Source organism: Pristiophorus japonicus, unplaced genomic scaffold (assembly GCF_044704955.1).
Source record: "Pristiophorus japonicus isolate sPriJap1 unplaced genomic scaffold, sPriJap1.hap1 HAP1_SCAFFOLD_416, whole genome shotgun sequence".
In the NCBI taxonomy this organism is placed as follows: Eukaryota; Metazoa; Chordata; class Chondrichthyes; family Pristiophoridae; genus Pristiophorus; species Pristiophorus japonicus.
Window position 1 is genome coordinate 202,184 of NW_027254047.1, and position 19,332 is coordinate 221,515.

General features: G+C 46.0%; 2 protein-coding genes across 2 annotated transcripts in view; one reads left to right on the forward strand and one right to left on the reverse strand.

Moving 5' to 3' along the window:
* The window catches only part of LOC139250704 (zinc finger protein 432-like), a 384,699-nt gene that overhangs the window by 168,374 nt on the left and 196,993 nt on the right, over positions 1–19,332 (forward strand). The window lies entirely within an intron of this gene.
* LOC139250702 (zinc finger protein 432-like) overlaps positions 1–19,332 on the reverse strand; it is a 151,130-nt gene that overhangs the window by 83,959 nt on the left and 47,839 nt on the right. The gene's annotated exons all lie outside the window — the stretch shown is intronic.

The following is a 19,332-nucleotide window of genomic DNA, read 5'->3' on the forward strand; positions in this document are numbered from 1 at the left end:
TCTCCTCATCTCAGTCTTAATTGGCTTACCCCTTATCCTTAGACTGTGACTCCTGGTTCTGGACTTCCTGAACATCCGGAACATTCTTCCTGCATCTAACTGTCCAATCCCGTCAGAATTTTATATGTTTCCATGAGATCCCCTCTCATTCTTCTAAATTCCAGTGAATATAAGCCTAGTCGATCCAGTCTTTCTTCATATGTCAGTCCTGCCATCCCAGGAATCAGTCTGGTGAACCTTCGCTGCATTCCCTCAACAATAGCAAGAATGTCCAACCTCAGATTAGGAGACCAAAACTACACAATATTCAAGGTGTGGCCTCACCAAGGCCCTGTACAACTGCAGTAAGACCTCACTGCTATACTCAAATCCTCTCGCTATGAAGGCCAACATGCCATTTGCCTCCCTCACTGCCTGCTGTACCTGCATGCCAACTTTCAATGACTGATGTACCATGACACCCAGGTCTCGATGCACCTCCCCTTTTCCGAATCTGTTACTATTCAGATAATATTCTGCCTTCATGTTTTTGCCACCAAAGTGGATAACCTCACATTTATCTACATCATACTGCATCTGCCATGCATTTGCCCACTCATGCAACCTGTCCAAGCCACCCTGCAGTCTCTTAGCATCCTCCTCACAGCTCACACTGCCACCCAGCTTAGTGTCATCTGCAAACTTGGAGAGATTACATTCAATTCCTTCATCTAAATCATTGATGTATATTGTAAATAGCTGAGGTCCCAGCACTGAACCTTGCGGTACCCCACTAGTCACTACCTGCCATTCTGAAAAGGACCCATTTATGCCTACTCTTTGCTTCCTGTCTGCCAACCAGTTCTCTATCCACGTCAATACATTACCCTCAATACCATGTGCTTTAATTTTGCACACTAATCTCTTTTGTGGGACATTGTCAAAAGCCTTTTGAAAGTCTCAATGCACCACAACCACTGGTTCTCCCTTGTCCACTCTACTAGTTACATCCTCAAAAAATTCTAGAAGATTTGTCAAGCATGATTTCCCTTTCATAAATCCATGCTGACTTGGACGATTCCTGACACTGCTTTCCAAATGCGCTTCTGTTACATCTTTAATAATTGATTCCAACATTTTCCCCACTACTGATGTCAGGCTAACCGGTCTATAATTCCCTGTTTTCTCTCTCCCTTTTTTAAAAAGTGGTATTACACTCGCTACCCTTAAATCCATAGGAATTGATCCAGAGTCGATAGAATGATGGAAAATGACCACCAATGCATCCACTATTTCTAGGGCCATTTACTTAAGTACTCTTGGATGCAGACTATCAGACCCTGGGGATTTATCGGCCTTCAATCCCATAAATTTGTGTAACACAATTTCCTGACTAATCAGGATTTCCTTCAGTTCCCCCTTCTCGCTAGACCCTCGGGCCCCTAATATTTCTGAAAGGTTATTTGTGTCTTCCTTAGTGAAGACAGAACCAAAGTATTTGTTCAATTGGCCTGCCATTTCTTTGTTCCCCATTATGAATTCACCTGATTCTGACTGGAAGCAATCTATGTTTCTTTTCACTAATCTTTTTCTCTTCACACATCAATAGAAGCTTTTGCAGTCAGTTTTTATGTTTCCTGCAAGCTTCCTCTCAGATGTTGCCTGACCTGTTGAGATTTCCAACAGTTTGTTATTATTTCAGATTTCAACATCTGCAGTATTTTGCTTTTGTATTAATAAAGAAAGACTTGCATTGATATAGCACCTTTCATGTCCACCAAACGTCTCAAACGCTTCACAGCCAATGAAGTACTTTTGGAGTGTAGTCACTGTTGTTATGTGAGAAACGCGGCAACCAATTTGAACACAGCAAGCTCCCACAAACAGCAATGTGATAAATGACCGGATACTTTGTCCGTGTTATATTGGAAGATCGAGGTATGTTATGGCAGGTCAGGGCCATAAAAAGAGCAGCGTGCAGCCCAGGGAGCAGCGTGGAGGCATGCAGCTTCAGGGAGCAGCGCGAGCTGTGAAGGCAGCAAAGAGTGACGTACGTCATCAAGGTCCAGGTTGATGATTGGACCGTGGGTCGGTGCAGCAGCAGAAGCGAGGTCGGGGCGAGGGAGCAGCGAGGGACATGATTGGGGCCCAGGAGAGGTGTGAGTTAGGGGCCCAGGTGCAGCACGGGCCAGCCCACACTGATATGTGTGCGCACTAGGTTCATGCAGGAGAGCTGGTCTCCATTCGTCCTGGTTAATCCTTGCCACTGGACCAAGACCTAGCTCTGTCAAGCCCGTGAGGTGGCTGGTGTGCAACGGCCACCACACGTTAAAAAAATCCATGCACAGGCATCTTCCTCCCTTCAGGATGCAGTTCGGGACATCCAGCATTTTGCCAATGACCGATGATTCCACATCATCCAAGCTAAGGTCCTTCTTACTATTGTGTTAATCTCCTCTTTAACCAGCAACACTACCCCACCTCCTTTTCCTTTCAGTCTAACCTTCCTGAATATTGAGTTACCAGCCTTGGTCACCCTGGAGGCATGTCTCCGTAATCCCAATTACATCATACCCGTTAACAGCTATCATTACCTTATTATGAATGCTCCTCACATTGAGACACAGTCTTCAGGCTTGTTTTTTTAACACTCTTTGTTCTTTTAGAATTATGTTGTAATGTGGCCCTTTTTGATTTTTGCCTTTGATTTCTCTGCCCTCCACTTTTCCTTATCTCCTTTCTACCTTTTGCTTCTGCCCCCATTTTACTCTGTCTCCCTGCATAGATTCCCATCCCCCTGCTGTATTAGTTTAAACCCACCCCAACAGCACTAGCAAACACTCCCCCTTGGACATCAGTTCCGGTCCTGCCCAGGTGCAGACCGGTTGTCATGGTCCCACCTCCCCCAGAACCGGTTCCAATGTCCTAGGAATTTGAATCCCTTCCTCTTGCACCATTCCTCAAGAAACGCATTCATCTTAACTATCCCGGTATTTCTACTCTGACTAGCATGTGGCACTGGTAACAATCCTGAGATTACTACCTTTGAGGTCCTACTTTTTAATTTAACTCCTAGCTCCCTAAATTCAGCTTGTTGGACCTCATCCCATTTTTTACCTATATCGTTGGTACCTCGTTATCCTATCCATATCACTTTCTAGATTCTTTGCATCTTCCTCACAACTTGGTTTCCCACCTATCTTTGTATCATCAACAAATTTGACTGTGTTACACTTGGTCCCTTCATCCAAGTCATTAATATAAATTGTAAATAGTTGAGGTCCCAGCACTGATCCCTGCAGCACCCCACTAGTTACAGTTTGCCAACCGGAAAATGACCCATTTATACCGACTCTCTGTTTTCTGTTACTTAACCAATCCTCTATCCATTCTGATATATTACCCCCAACCCCGTGAGCTCTTAGCTTGTGCAGTAACCTTTTGTGTGGCACCTTATCAAATGCTTTCTGGAAATGCAAATATACAACTTCAACTGGTATTCCTTTATGCACTCTGCTCATTTAATCGCCAAGCAACTCCAGCAAATGTATTAACCATGATTTTCCTTTAATAAAACCATGCTGACTCTGCTTGACTGCAACATGATTTTCTAAATGTCCTGCTACTAATTCCTTAATGATGGATTCCAGTATTTTCCCAATGACCGATGGTAGGCTAACTGGTCTATGGTTTCCTGCTCTCTGCCTCCCTCCTTACTTGAATAGGGGTGTTACATTTGCAGTTTTCCAGTCTGCTGGGATCTCTCCAGAATTCAGGGAATTTTGGTAGATTACAACCAGTATATCCACTATCTCTGCAGCCACTTCTTTTAAGACCTTAGGATGCATGCCATCAGGTCCGGGGGATTTGTCCACCTTTCGTCCCATTTGTTTGCTGAGTACTTTATCTCTAGTGATAGTGACTGTTTTAAGTCCCCCCTCACCCCACCCTCACCACCGCAATAGCTCCTTGATTATGGAATGTTTTTAGTGTCCTCTACCGTGAAGAATATTACAAAATATTTGTTCACAATCTCTGCCATATCCGTGTTTCCCGTTATTAATTCTTTAGTCTCATCCTCGAAGGGACCAACGTTTACTTTCGCTACTCATTTCCCTTTTATATACCTGTAGCTGCTCTTACTGCCTGTTTTTATATTTCTTGCTAGTTTGTTCTAATGCTATCTTTTCTGTCTTTATCATTTTATTGTCGTCCTTTGCTGGTTTCTAAAAAATTCCCAATCTTCTGGCCTTCCACTGTCTTTCACAACATTATATCAGACAGGAGGGGATTGGTGTCTGACTGTGGGGTTGGTTTATATCAGACAGGAGAGGATTGGTGTCAGTGACTGTGAGGTTGGTTTATATCAGACAGGAGAGGATTGGTGTCAGTGACTGTGGGTTGGTTTATATCAGACAGGAGAGGATTGGTGACATGGAATCATTGCAGTTTACAACACAGAACGAGGCCATTAGACCTATCATGTCTGTGCGGCCGAAAAAGAGCTATCCAGCCTAATCACACTTTCCAGCTCTTGGTCCGTAGCCCTGTAGGTTAACACACTTCCGGTGCATATCCAAGTACTTTTGTAAATGCGATGAGGGTTTCTGCCTCTACTATTCTTTCAGGCAGTAAGTTCCAGATTCCCATCTCCCTCTGGAGGTTATGCTGGAACTGTGTAAAACACAAGTTAGGACACAGCTGGAGTACTCACACAGTTCTGGTCATTACATTACCCTATTGGGCCAGCCCTTGCTCACCCTATTGGGCCAGCCCGGGCTCATCCTATTGGGCCAGCAGAGAAAATCAGCAGCTCATTTAGTTTATTCTCACTCTGCGCACAGTGGGTGCAGAACTGAACCCAACCTTGTAAGCTGGCAATGCATCGTTACAGTCACACTGGGGAGAGGCTGTTCACCTGCTCTGAGTGTGGGAAGGGATTCACTCATTCATCTGAGGAGTCCGTGTTTCATGTTTTTATTGAGTGCACGAGGTTGCAGCCCCTGTTCCATTATTTGAAGGGGCTGCTCCTGAAATTCTGGCTGCACTTCAGTCCCACTCTCCTGATCTTTGGGCACCCTGTGCGGAGGGGAGCGGGTAGGTCCGAAGGCCTCCTCGTAGGACTGCTCCTGGGCACGGCCAAGGGTGCCATCAGCCGGTCCAGGCAGCGGGCGGTCGAGGGGGTCGTTCAACCTGACTGCCTGCCTCTCTTCCGCTCTTACATCCGGTCCAGGGTGTCCTTGGAGATGGAGCACGCGGTGTCCACCGGTACGCTCGCGGCCTTCCGCGAGAGGTGGGCACCGGAGGGACTGGAGTGCATCATCACGCCCGGCAACCAAATTTTAATTTGATTTTACGTTTTTAAGTTTAATTTGTTTTAATTGCCGGTGCTTTTAGTGTCCCCCTTCCCTTTTATAGGGGGCACTGGGGAAAATTGTGATTTTAGTGCCCAAAAAAAAACCAAAAAAGAAAAACACAAAAAAAAAACAAAAAAAGGGGGGGGGAAAAAAAGGGCCTTGTAAATGTCTGGAGTGTCACCCAGGTCGGGTGGCACCTTTTAATGTTTTATGTTTTCGCAGGTAAACTCAAAAGAGTTTCACTCATTCATCTGACCTGCTGAGACACCACCAAGTTCACAAGTGGCTGCAGGGGTTGGTTTCTACTGTTACTGCTGCTGTTAATCACATCCTAACTGAATCATGTTCATTCTGTCAGTTGGGGATTGTTTCTGCTGATGTTAATAACCCCTACAACTGGGCTGGAGTTTAATATTTTGATATTTCAAATAACAGAGTGTGTCGATATTTGATGACTCCAAAATAAGAAGAGACTAATTGACATCCTGTTACTGACTGCTCCATTTTGTGCCGTATCTCCTCTCTAACTCTGGATTATTTCAGTTCTTATACCTTCAGTTACTCTCAGGGGCAAGTCCCAGTTTCCCATATCTTCCAGAGTTGATCTCCTAGCCTTGGTATCCAGGGAAGGTGTTGGTAACACGCCCAGGATCACTAAACATAAAACCCAGTCTGTTAATCACCTTCAGATACTGGACTTAGCGTGTGCCCCTCAGCATCTCTCTCACCTTCAATGTGTGAATGGAGCATCACGCCTGCAAACCTGGTTTCAATTTGTATTGAATCCACTCAGAAAACATATTTTTAAAAATACATACATGTAAACCAATCACATCAAATAATTGGCAAAGATTTAGAGTCAACAAGATGAATAAGTAAACACATTACGGCCCAATAAACCAGCTCTATATTCATAGGAGAAAGTCTGTTATCTAATTCGTCAAATGTCTGTTGCTGAGATGAGCGACTGAATCACTTTCCATGTACAACAGCATCCATTCCCACTGTCCCCACATTTACAGTGTTGAGTCAGGTGGGTACACGAGTCTCACAGACTGAACGATTGGTTGAAGGTGTATCCACACACACAACATGTGTCCTGTTTCTCCCCGCTGTGATTGGTGTTTTTACAAAGGCTGATGATAAGGTGATCCTGATCAATCCGGGAATCTGTCAAATCTTGATGCAATGTTTGGTTTGAGTTTCCCGGCTGCAGATCATCCCCTTCTAATTCCCTGCAAATAAATGGTGCTTACAAACATTATTACTTTAAATACAGGATGGAAATTCAGAACAGACAATTCTAGATTCTACACAACATTCTGTCCCCTCCTGTCGCTCCTAAGCTGTAAATTCCTTATTCTAGGCATTCTCCCTCCATCCTCACTGTCTAAATTCAACATTCCTTTCATCGTCTGAGATTTATTTTCTCCAGAAAATGCTGAATCTGGCTGTGTGCAATTCTACAGACATTAGTTAACCTCTAGTGCCTCACCGTCAGTCGACTCAATGAGTGCCAGCGGATTTCCACTGTGGTAGGCATCACAGCTTCAAATCCTGTCCTCAAATGACACCCACACACTTCCCCAGTTGAGTTCACTGGATCGGTATGAACAGTAGGGACACTGGCTGATTTTTACTCATATTTAGCCCAGTGGTACTGAGGACAATTATAATCCCTGAACTGCTGCCTTGGCTGAGGTCAACTCACAGCCCAGATCATGAATCGAACTTGGGAACTTCCCAGTCAGTATTGCAGTGTTCTAAAATTTGGGGGGTTGGGGGAGGGTTAGAATAGAATATTTTGAAACAAATTTGACTCCACCTTTAACCAACACCTTTATCACACTGCACAATTCTGAAATCTTTCCAAATTATGCAAGTGGATCATCAAACACAGTGAGACATTTTAGAAAGGCTCAAGTCACTGAAATAGATAGCTTTACAATCACTGCACAGTACAGAAAGGAGCGACTGTTGATGGGAGCTGTGTTAGTGAAGTCCTCCGACACCCCAAGATAAACTGGACTGTCCCTTTAACTATAATGAGGCAGAGAAAGGGGAGTCCCTACCCCTTTAAATATCTGCCCCATTCCCCCAGGCAGTGGGAGGAGGAACAGCACGCGGTCTCTTTATATCCTGATCCACCAAGCACCGCCGGATGAGCTAAAGATCATAGAATGATGATCGCATCAGGTTACACAGAACAACTGAAATGAGCACACAAAGTCTATATATATATATATATATATATCATAGCATATATATATATATATATCGCATTTTTTTTTCTATATATATATAGTGTTTGTGTATACAGAGCACATCATTTTTAATATTTGCTAGTCAATTCCAGAGATAAATTATCTTCACCAATTATTTTCCAGCATTTTATTTCCAATGTAATTGCAGAGTGTTTAATACCTTTACCATTTATTGATAACCCATTGTCTTGTGTGGTCTTGTTCAGAAAGTGATGTCACACTGACCATTCCGTTACCAAGGTGACCATGTCTGTCCACAGTGTTCAGTGGGAAAGGGGACTAAATCACACTGGGGATAATGAGCTGCCCACCACCGGTCTCCGAGCTTTATTGTCCAGTGATCACCTCATCATCACACAGAAGCTCCTGATATTTACCTCCAGTGTGGATCATTGGTCGAAGTGATGGTCAAAATGAAATTGGATGTGTGAAATATGGGTTGGGGTGAAGGAGGGTTTGGTGTGAGGGGGCTTGGGGTGAGGGGGGTTGCAGAGTAGGAGTGAGGGGGGTTGGGGTGAGGGGGGTTGGGGCGAGGGGTGAAGGAGAGGTTGGGGTGAGGGGGGTTGAAGTGAGGGGGGTTGGGGTGAGGTGGGTTGGGGTGAGGGGGTGAAGGAGGGGTTGGGGTGAGGGCGGTTGGGGTGAGGGGGTGGAGGAGGGGTTGGGATGAGGGGGGTTGGGGTGAGGGGGTGAAGGAGGGGTTAGTGTGAGGGGGGTTGGGGTGAGTGGGTGGAGGAGAGGTTGGGGTGAGGGGGGTTTGGGTGAGGGGGTGAAGGAGGGTTTGGGGTGAGGGGGGTTGGGGTGAGGGGGTGCAGGAGGGGTTGGGGCGAGCAGTTGGAGAGTAGGGATGGCTGGTGTGCAACCACATGTTAAAAAAATCCAGGCACAGGCATCTTCCACCCTTCAGGATGTAGTTCGGGATCCGGAATATTAGGTCCTTCATTGAAAAACCTGTGAACTCATCTCTTTTCGCATAGAAGCAAGTCATCCTCATTTCGAGGGACTGTCTATGATGATAATGATGATGATGATGATGGTGCAGATGGTGCAACGTTACCGAGAGGGTCCTTTAATTTGGAAATAACTTCAAGGTGTAAACGACCTTGATCTTTGCTGGAACAAAAAGAAGAACTCCAGTTATGTTCAACTTCTTATCTGCAGTAATGGATCTTGAATACCACAGCATGGTTACAAAATTGAATGTAAGACTTTTTGAAAAAAATGCCTGGAATGAATGATTTGGAATTATGTGTTATCTTCCACGACAGATTGCTCGAGAGGGAAGATAAAGAACTTGCAGCAAACACATTGCAGATACCTTTTGTATTGTTCAATCACAAAGGCTGGACATAGGTTTGTGTGAAAATAAAATTGACTATCTAAATAGATAGGAGTTGCTGCTCAAGCATTCGGGAATGGAAATGTAATCCATATAATCTAAGTTTGAGCTGTGGAGGGAAGACCTCTCACAGAGCGGTGCTATTTTTTGTTTTGTTTTTTTCTTGCAGAAGCAAGTGGAAGTGAGGTCGCAGGATGAAATATCGCAGCCAGCAAGGTCCAGGTGAACGAGGGAATGCTGTGCATAGAATGCTGTGCATAGAATGCTGGGGAAACATCGCTGACCTGCATTCTTCCTGGTTAAGCAACGCCTCGATTTCAAAATGTTCATGCTTGTTTTCAGATCGCTCCATGGCCTCGCCCCTCCCTATCTCTGTAATCTCCCCCAGCCCCACAACCGCTGAGATATCTGCTCTCCTCTAATTCTGCCTTTTTGAGCATCCCTGATGGTAATCGCTCAACCTTCTGTTGCCTTGACCCCAATCTCTAAAACCTCTCCGCCTCTCATTCCTCCTTTAATCTGCTCCTGAAAACCTATGTCTTTGACCAAGCTTTTGGTCACCTGTCCTGATATCTGTTTATGTGGCTTGGTGTCAAGTTTTTGTCTTATAATACTCTGTGAAAATCCTTTGGACGTTTTATACATTAAAGGCATTATATAAATACAAGTTTTTGTTTTTGTTTTTGCTGATTCCCTTGATTTGACCTCTCATGGTATTTCATGGAACACAGCACAGAAACAGGCCATTCGGCCCAACTGGTCCATGTCGGCGTTTAAACTCCACACGACCCTCCTCCCACCCGATCAACATATCCTCCTATTCCTCTACAGTGAGGAGTTCCACAGTCACTGGTTGCCTTCTGGTGCCCGTCCAAAGGGCCAATGTGTGAGGGTATGCAGTGATTGTTGGCAGCCTATTCAACCTTGGGGGCATCACAGTCCAAAACAACGCCCCCTTTGCAGACTTGGCCTTTGCTGCTGGGGTGAGTGGACAGTGATCAGTAGCAGGAGCCCAGGGCACTGAGGTTAACTGCAGTCTCCCCAACTGCAGCCCTGGATGGGATCCGCTGACAACCCCCACAGTGAGAAGCTGGAATGTGCAACCTCTCCTGCACTTGGGAGCAAGGGAGGTCAAGGGTCAGCACAGAATCAAATCAACCTTGACCCCCAGCCTCCCTCACTCAGGAGAACCAAGTTGCATTGTATCATGACGTCTGTACTCTTCATGACGTCAACACGTTCCAGCGCGCGTCACCCTCGGCCGCCCGCCCACTGTTCCCGCGGTCTCACTCCCCATTGGTCGGGAGCTCCCGTCAATCAGGCCGTGGGCCCGGGTCACGTGTCGCTCGAGTGCGCGCGCCGCCCAACGGCCGGAGGCGGAGAGAAGGTTCCGGAGCGGGGAGGAGGAGGAAGGGGCGGCGGCGGCGGCGGCGGCGGCGCAGGGGAGCCCCGGAACCGGCGGGGAGGCTTTCTAAACACCTGGGGTAGGCCTCAGGCCACCAACAACAACCTGCGGCTCCGGCGTTTGCCCCGAGCTCGAGTGGGTCAGACCCTTCGGGGAGGCGGGAGGAGATTGTGGGGGCGGCGGAGGGTGTGGACCCGCGGGTGGGCCGGGGAGCTTCACCCACACCCGCTGTAGGCCTCAGGCCCCAATCACAGCCCACAGGCTGAGCCCGGCTTTGTCCCCCCCCCGCGGTGACAGGCCCAGGGGCTGGCTCACTCTGGCTGCCTGCCTCTCCTCCACGGTCAGGGAAGGAGGGAGAGAGAAAACGGGCAACTCGGGGCCAGTTAGTCTGACATCAGTCCTTGGGGGAAATGCTGCAATCCATTACTACACAAGTGTAACAGGGCACTGAGAAAATCAGGCTCTCAGTCTGCACTCAACATGGTCTTGTGGGAGGGAAATCGTCTTTAATACATTTATTAAGCTTTTTGAGGATGTCAGCAGCAGGGTGGATGAAGGGGAACCAGTGGCTGTAATGTTGCAGGATTTCCAAAACACATTTGATGTGCCACATAAAATGCTAATTGAGAGCTCACGGAGTTGGGGGTAATATATTAGCACGGATAGAGGATTGGTTAATGGACAGAGAGTCGGGATACACGGGACATGTTCCGGTTGGCGGGCTGTAACTAGTGGGGTACTGCAAGGATCGGTCAGCTTTGGTCTTAGCTTTGCTTTGGCCTCAGCTAATTACAATCTGTATTAAAGACTTGCATGAAGGGATCAAGTACAATGTATCCAAGTTTGCTGACGATACAAAGCCAGGTGGGAAAGTACGCTGTGAGGAGGACGCAAAGAGCCTGCAAAGGGATCATGGACAGGTCAAGAAAGTGGGCAATAAGGTGGCAGATGGAGGAGTATAATGTGGGGAAATGTGAGGTTATTCACTTTGGTAGGAAGAATAGAAAAACAGAATATTTTTTAAATGGTGAAAAACTAATAAATGTTAATGTTCAGAGAGATTTAGGTGTCCTCGTACAGGAAACACAGAGCGCTGGCCTGCAGGTACGGCAAGCAATCAGGAAGGCATGTGGGCCTTTATTGCTAGGGGTACAAGAGTAAGGAAGTCTTGCTACAATTGTACAAGGCCTTGGTGAGACCACACCTGCAGTACTGTGTACAGTTTTGGTCTCCTTATCTGAGGAAGGATATACTTGCCTTAGAGAGAGTGCAATGAAGGTTCACCAGATTGATTCCCGGGATGGGGGGGATTGTCCTATGAGGAGGGATTGAGCAGTATGCGCCTATACTCTTCCGGAGTTTAGAAGAATAAGAGGGGATCTCATTGAAACATGTAAAATTCTGAGGGGGACTGACAGGGTAGATGCTGAGAGGTTGTTCCCCTCGGCTGGAGAGTCTAGAAATAGGGCCCACAGTCTCAGAATAAGGGGGTCGGCCATATAAGACTGAGATGAGGAGGAATTTCTTCACTCAGAGGTTTGTAAATCTTTGGAATTCTCCACCCCAAAGGCCTGTGGGTGTTAGTATATTCAAGACTGAGATAGATAGATTGTTGGACTCTGGGGGAATCAAGGGATATGGAGATCAGGCAGGAAAGTGGAGCTGAGGCTGAAGTTCAGCCATGATCATAGTGAATGGTGGAACAGGCCTGAGGGACCGTATGGCTTATTCTTGCGCTTAATTCTTGTGGTCTTTTGTCTTGTCGGTGCCCGGATGGCCCTGGAGAGGGAACATGCGGTGTGCACTGGTTCCTTGATGCCTTGGTGACCGGTGGCACCCCAGGGTATGGAGTGTCTCATACACACTGGGAACAACATTCTGGTTTAGTTGGGAAAGTGCCCTTTGCTTTTGTTGCTTATTTTGCCGCCTTTTAATTTGATTGGATCACATGTTTGTGGGAACAAGAGAGGAAAGAATATTCCATGGAAGCTGGAATTGTCTGTTTTGATTTTCTGCCCTGGACTTACAGTGATGACTTTTGTGAACTCTTTTACAGGGTATTAGAAGGGGAGGATTTGCAGACGGGAAATTCAAACCAAACATCACATCGTCACTCGATTCATCAGGACCTGAATATCATCGACCTTTTGCAAGTGGAAGAAGAAATGTTTGCCTGTTCTGCCTGTGGGAAAATATTTCAAATATCAGTGTGACTGGAAAAGCACCGAGACACACTCACCCGAGTGAGATTATTCCAGTGCACTGACTGTGGAAAGAGCTTTAACCAGTTACACAGCCTGAAAAAACATCGTGTCATTCACATTGGGGAGAAACCGTACACATGTTCTGTGGGGACCAGGCTTCAACTGATCGTCCAACCTGGAGAGACACACGGACACCTCGCACCATGCAGAAACCGTGGAAATGTGGGGACGGTGGGAAGGGGTTCAATTACCCATCCCTGTTGGAAACTCATCACTACAGTCACACCGGGGAGAGGTCGTTCTGCTAAGAGTGTGGGAAGGGATTCATTCGCTCATCCACCCTGTCGGCACACCAGCGTCACTGACACCACGTGGACTGGGAAAGTATGTTAAACGGTAAGACTGTAGAAATGCAGTGGCAAACATTTAAGGAGATATTTCATAACTCTCAGCAAAGATTTATTCGTGAGAAACAAAGATGCTTAGAGAAGGCTGGACCATCCCTGGCTAACTAAGGAAGTAAAGGATGGCATCAAATTGAAAAAAAGCATACAATGTTTTGAAGGACAGTGGAAGGCCAGAGGATTGTGAAATTGTTCGAAACCAGCAAAGGACGACTAAAAAAATGATGACAGAGAAGATAGCAGCTGAGAGCAAACTAGCAAGAAATATCAGTAAGAGTTTCTGCAGGTATATAAAAAGGAACCGAGTAGCTAAAGTAAACATTGGTCCTTTCGAGGATGAGACTGGAGAATTAATATTGGGAAACATAGAAATGGCAGAGATTTTGAACAAATATTTTGTATTGCTCTTCATGTTGGAGGACACTAAAAACATCCCAACAGTTGATAATCAAGGAGCTATTGCTGTGGTGGTGGGGGAAGGGGGGACTTAAAACAGTCACTATCACTCGAGATAAAGTACTCAGCAAACAAATGGGACTAAAGGTGGACAAGTCCTCTGGACCTGATGGCACGCATCCTAGGGTCTTAAAAGAAGTGGCTGCAGAGATAGTGGATGCATTGGTTGTAATCTACCAAAATTCCCTGAATTCTGGAGAAGTCCCAGCGGACTGGAAAACCGCAAATGTTACATTCCTATTCAAGAGATGAAGACAGAAAGCAGGAAACTATACACCAGTTAGCCCACCATGTCATTGGGAAAATACTGGAGCCCATCATTAAGGAAGAAGTAGCAGGACATTTAGAAAATCATATTGCAGTCAAGCAGAGTCAGCATGGTTTTATGAAAGGGAAATCATGTTTGACAAAGTTGCTGGAGTTGTTTGAGGATGTAACAAGCAGAGTGAATAAAGGAGAACCCTTTGATGTCTTACATTTTGATTTCCAGAAAGCATTCGATAAGGTGCCACACAAAAGGTTACTGCACAAACTAAGAGCTCACGGGGTTGGGGGTAATATATTAACATGGATAGAGGATTGGTTAACTAACAGAAAACAGAGAGTTAGGATAAATGGGTCATTTTCAGGTTGGCAAACAGTAACTAGTGGTGTGCTGCAGGGATCAGTGCTGGGGCTTCAACTATTTATAATTTATATTAATGACTTGATGAGGGGACTTAGTGTAATGCAGCCAAATTTTCTGCTGATACAAAGATAGGTGGAAAGCAAGTTGTGAGGAGGACACGAAGGATCTACAAAGGGATTTGGATAGGCTCTGAGTGGGCAAAAATCAGGCAGATGGACTATAATGTGGTAAAATGTCAGGTTATCCCCTTTGGTAGGAAAAATTTAAAAAAATTATTATTTAAATGAGGACGATTACAAAATGCTGTAATACAAAGAGATCTGGGAGTTCTTATACATGAAACGCAAAAAGTTAGCATGCAAGTCAGCAAACAATCAGGAAGGCAAATGGAATGCTGGCCTTTATTGCAAGGGGGATGGAGTATAAAAGTAGGGAAGTCCTGCTACACCTGTACAGGGCGTTGGTTAGACCACAGCTGGAGTACTGCACACAGTTTTGGTCTGGACTTGTCTCTATTCCTGTGCCGAGGAGATTGCTACACCAGACGGGAGGGGCAACATTTGGGGAGACTGATTCCCCACCAATTCCCATTCCCCTTCTTGTGGATAATGGAGGGGCCACTGTGTGTAATGTGCAAGTCAAGAATTGTCAGCCAGCTCTTTCTAATTGGAGATGTTCTTCAGTGCAAACTTTCATACCATTGTAGATTTTGTACCAAAGATCAACTTAGGATTAAAGTAAAAGTTCATAATTTTATTGCAAACTAAATTTCTGTTGAGAGTCGCTGAATTAAGGGGAAAGATAACATACAGCGTTTCTTAAATGGACACTGCAGCCCCAAGAACACAATCAGCAATATATCCAGAATCTTAAAGTCCAGCCCAGTTGTAGGGTTATTAACATCAGCAGAAACAAACCCCAACTGTCAGAATGAACATGGTTCAGTCGGGATGTGATTAACAGCAGCAATAACAACAGATTCCAACCCCTGCAGTCACTTGTGAACTCGCTGGTGTGTCAGCAGGTCGGATTACCGAGTGAATCCCTTCCCATACTCCGAGCAGGTGAACGGTCTCTCCCCAGTGTGAACTCTCTGGTGAGTTACAAGTTGGGAAGACCCAGTAAATCCCTTCCCCCACACGGGGCAGATGAACGGCCTCTCCCCAGTGTGACTGCATCGATGAATTTCCAGCTCTCACGGTTTTCTGAATACCTTCCCACAGTCCCCACATTTCCATGGTTTCTCCATGGTGCGGGTATCCTTGTGACTCTCCATGGTTGGACAATCAGTTGTGAATGGTGTGATGATTTTTCAGGCTGTGTAACTGGATAAAGCACTTTCCACAGGCAGTGCACTGGAACACTCTCACTAGGGTGTGTGTGTCTCGGTGCCTTTCCAGTCACACTGATGTTTGATATCTTTTCCCACAGACAGAACAGGCAAACATTTCTCCTTCCACTTTCAGAGGCCGATGATATTCAGGTCCTGATGAATCGATTGACTTCGTCAAATCTTGACATGATGTTTGGTTTGTGTTTCCTGTCTGAAAATCTCCCCTTCTAATACGCTGTAAAAGGAGATAACAAAACTCATCACTGTCAGTACAAGACAGAAATTCAGAATAGACACATCTAGTTTCCATGGAACATTCTTTCCACTCTTGCTCTTCCAAACCTGTAAATCCCTGTCCCACTCATTGTCCCTCCTGCTGTGCTGAAATCCAAATCAACACACATTTCTAGACTGTTTCTCCTCCACTCCCAGTTTTCACCACCAATTCTGTCTGGGTTCAGGTCTACACTCACTGGTTCCCCTCCCCCTCCTCCCCTGAAGGAACAGTGCAGATGGAGCTTTACTCTGTATCTTACCCTTGCTGTACCTGCCCTGGGAGTGTATGATGCGACAGTGTAGAGGGAGCTTTATTGTGTATCTGGCTCTTGCTGTATCAACATGGGAATGTTTGATGGGACAGTGTAGAGAGAGCTTTCCTCGATATCTAACCCTTGCTGTACCTGCCCTGGGGATGCTTGCTAGGACAATGTAGAGGGATCTTTGTTTTGTATTTAACACGAGCTGTCCCATCCCTGGGAGTTTTTGGATGGTACAGTGTAGAGGGAGCTTTACTCTGTATCTAACCCATGCTGTACCAGCTGTGAGCGTGTTTGACGGACCAGGGTAGAGGGAGCTTTATGGTGTATCTAGGAGCTTTACTCTGTATCTAAATGATGCTGTACCTGCCCTGGGAGTGATTGATGGGAAGATATAGAGTGAGATTTTCTCTATCTAAACTGTGCTGTACCTGCCCTGGGAGTGATTGATGGGAAGGTATAGAGGGAGATTTTCTCTATCTAACCCGTGCTGTACCTGCCCTGAAAGTGTCTAATTAGTGAGTGTAGAACACAAGCACAAACGAATATAAGAAACTGGAGCAGCAGCAGGCCATACTGCCCCTCGAGCCTGCTCCGCCACCCAACACGATCATGGCTGATCCGATCATGGACTCGGGTCAATTCCCTGCGCTCCATATAACCCTTTATTCCCTTATCAGTTAAGAAACTGTCTATTTCTGTCTTAAATTTATTCAATGTCCCGTCTTCCACAGCTCTCTGAGGCAGCGAATTCCACAGATTTACAACTCACCGAGAAGAAATTACTCCTCATCTCAGTTTTAAATGGGCGGCCCCTTATTCTAAGATTATGCCCCCTAGTTCTAGTCTCCCCTATCGGTGGAAACATTCTCTCTGCATCCACCTTGTCAAGCCCCCTGATAATATTATACGTTTCGATAAGATCACCTCTCATTCTTCTGAATTCCAATGAGAAGAGGCCCAACCTACTCAACCTTTCCTCATAAGTCAACCCCCTCGTCTCTGGAATCAACCGAGTGAACCTTCTCTGAACTGCCTCCAAAGCAAGTATATCCTTTCGTAAATATGGAAACCAAAACTGCACGCAGTATTCCAAGTGTGGCCTCACCAATACCCTGTATAACTGTAGCAAGACTTCCCTGCTTTTATTCTCCATCCCCTTTGCAATAAAGGCCAAGATTCCATTGGCTTTCCTGATCACTTGCTGTACCTGCATACTAACCTTTTGTGTTTCATGCACAAGTACCCCCAGGTACCACTGGACTGCAGCACTGCAATTTTTTTCCATTTAAATAATAACTTGCTCTTTGATTTTTTTTCTGCCAAAGTGCATAACCTCACACTTTCCAACATTATACTCCATCTGCCACATTTTTGCCCACTCACTTAGCCTGTCTATGTCCTTTTGCAGGTTTTTTGTGTCCTCCTCGCACATTGCTTTTCCTCCCATCTTTGTATCGTCAGTAAGCTTGGCTACGTTACACTCGGTCCCTTCTTCCAAGTCATTAATATAGATTGTAAATAGTTGGGGTCCCAGCACTGATCCCTGCAGCACCCCACCAGTTACTGATTGCCAACCCGAGAATGAACCATTTATCCCGACACTCTGTTTTCTGTTAGTTAGCCAATTCTCTATCCATGCTAATCATCATCATAGGTAGTCCCTCGGAATCAAGGACGACTGAGTCCTTAGGTGGCTGAATAGTCCAATATGAGAGCCACAGTCCCTGCCACAGGTGGACAGACAGTCGTTGAGGGTAAGGGAGGGTGGGACATGTTTGCTGCACATTCTTTCCGCTGCCTGCGCTTGATTTCTGCATCCTTGTGGCGATGAGACTCGAGGCGTTCAGTGCCCTCCTGGATGCACTTCCTCAACTTAGGGTAGTCTTTGGCCAGGGATTCCCAGGTGTCGGTGGGGATGTTGGACTTTATCAGGGAGGCTTTGAGGGTGTCCTTGTAACGTTTCCTCTGTCCACCTTTGGCTCGTTTGCCATGAAGGAGTTCCGAGTAGAGCGCTTGCTTTAGGAGTGTCATGCCTGGCATGCGGGCAGTGTGGCCTGCCCAGTGGAGCTGATCAAGTGTGGTCAGTGCTTCAATGCTGGGGATGTTGGCCTGGTCGAGAATGCTAATGTTGGTGCACCTGTCCTCCCAGGGGATTTGTAGGATCTTGCAGAGGCATCGTTGGTGATATTTCTCCAGTGATTTGAGGTGTCTACTGTAGATGGTCCATGTCTCTGAGCCATACAGCAGACAAATACCCCAGCTATTTACAATATACATTAATGATTTGGATGAAGGAATTGAGTGTAATATCTCCAAATTTGCAAATGACACTAAACTGGGTGGTGGTGTGAGCTGTGAGGAGGACGCTAAGAGGCTTGAGGGTGACTTGGACAGGTTAGGTGAATGGCCAAATGCATGGCAGATGCAGTATAATGTGGATAAATGTGAGGTTATCCACTTTGGGGGCAAAAACATGAAGGCAGATTATTATCTGACTGGTCGATTAGGAAAAGGGGAGGTGCAATGAGACCTGGGTGTCATGGTGCATCAGTCATTGAAAGTTGGCATACAGGTACAGCAGGCGGTGAAGAAGGCAAATGGTATGTTGGTCTTTATAGCTCGGTATTTTGAGAATATGAGCAGGTAGGTCTTACTGCAGTTGTATAAGGCCTTGGTGAGGCCTCACCTGGAATATTGTTTTCAGTTTTGGTCTGCTAATCTGAGGAAGGATGTTCTTGCTATTGAGGGAATGCAGCGGAGGTTCACCAGACTGATTCCCGGGATGGCTGGACTGACATATGAGGAGAGACTGGATCGACTGGGCCTTTATTCACTGGAGTTTCGAAGGATGAGAGGGGATCTCATAGAAGCATATAAAATTCTGACGGGACTGGACAGGTTAGATGCAGGAAGAATGTTCCCAATGTTGGGGAAGTCCAGAACCAGGCGACATAGTCTGAGGATAAGGGATAAGCTATTTAGGACTGAGATGAGGAGAAACTTCTTCACAGAGTTGTTAACCTGTGGAATTCCCTACCGCAGAGAGTTGTTGATGCCAGTTGATTGGATATATTCAAGAGGGAGTTAGATATGGCCCTTACGGCTAAAGGGATCAAGGGGTATGGAGAGAAAGCAGGAAAGGGATACTGAGGTGAATGATCAGCCATGATCTTATTGAATGGTGGTGCAGGCTTGAAGGACTGAATGGCCTACTCCTGCACCTATTTTCTACATTTGTATGTTTCTATGTATCTATCCCATGCTGTACCTGCCCTGGAAGTGTCTGATGGGAGAGTGTAGAGAGAGCTTAGCTCTGTATCCAACCCTTACTGTACCTACCCTGGAAGTGTCTAATGGACAGTGTAGAGGGAGCTTCACTCTGTATCTAACCCATGCTGTACCTGCCCTGGAAGTGTCTGATGGGACA